This window comes from Mastomys coucha, unplaced genomic scaffold (genome assembly GCF_008632895.1).
Source record: "Mastomys coucha isolate ucsf_1 unplaced genomic scaffold, UCSF_Mcou_1 pScaffold16, whole genome shotgun sequence".
NCBI classification, from domain to species: Eukaryota; Metazoa; Chordata; class Mammalia; order Rodentia; family Muridae; genus Mastomys; species Mastomys coucha.
The window spans coordinates 80977044-80978212 of NW_022196898.1; positions in this window are offsets into that span (position 1 = coordinate 80977044).

A 1169-nucleotide genomic window follows, 5' to 3' on the forward strand; every position below is an offset into this window, starting at 1 on the left:
CCCGCCCCCGCCCTGCTCGCTCCTGCGTAATGCACTGTAGCTGTCTTCAGATCCACCAGAAGAGGGCGTCTGAGCTCATTACAGGTGGTTGTGAGTCACCATGTGGTTGCTGGGATCCAAACTCAGAACCTTCTGAAGAGCAGTCAGTGCTCTTACCTGCTGAGTCATCTCGCCAGCCCTGGAACAATCTCTTGTACAATCTCTTGTAGCGGTATTTATTTATATGAGTGTTTTACCTGCATGTGTGTATACATACCATATACATGCCTGGTGCCCACAGATGTCTAATGAGGGTATCAGATCCCCTAAACCTGGATTTACAGACAGTTGAGAATTACCCCATGGGTACTAGAGATTCAGCCCTGGTCCCCGGGAAGAACAGCAAGTGTTCTTAACCTCTGAGCCATCTTGGCAGCCTTTATTTGATCTTAAGACTATCAAACACGAGTCAGCCTTTTGGGAAAATAGGAAATGAGACAGAGATAGGTTTCAATGGTTTCGTTATTGACACCCAGTTAATGAATACACTAGCCATCTAAATTGAACTGTGCCCCAAACTGGAAATTTCCCAGTGTTTCACATGTGCTACATTCTAGGAGGATGGCAATTCTGGTGAGACGACCTCTGAGATTTCCCTTACAGTGCCATCAGTTGGTCCATATTGCTTTTTCTTGCCAATGTGAACTCTCAAGATGGCTTTCTGTAGGTTATGTCATCCACAATAAAGGGTTATGGCTCTATGCTAGAAACCAGATATTTATAGTCAATATTCTTCTCTACCAAAAGAAAACAACATTAAATTAAACCCTACATACCTTATCTATGATGAATTTAGTCTGGTTTTCCTTAAAGTAAAACAATGTCTATATAGCTATTGCTATAAAGTAATTTAAAAGGTCATTAGGATAGACACAAATACAGTCCATAATGAAGTAAGTAATAGAAAATTGACTTTTTGGTCCAGAGTATGAAGTAAGTTATCAGTCAGGCTCCCCTGACAATGGGATAACATTTAGTTGATGTTCAAAGTCTGCAATATCTCAGACACTTCTGTTTGTTCTTAAAGTTTTGCCACAACACAAGTTGATTAGAATTTTTTACCACCTAAGTCTCTCCCCATCGACCGAGTGAAGATGTATGTTCCACGCTCCAGAGGGCTGGTCCATGTT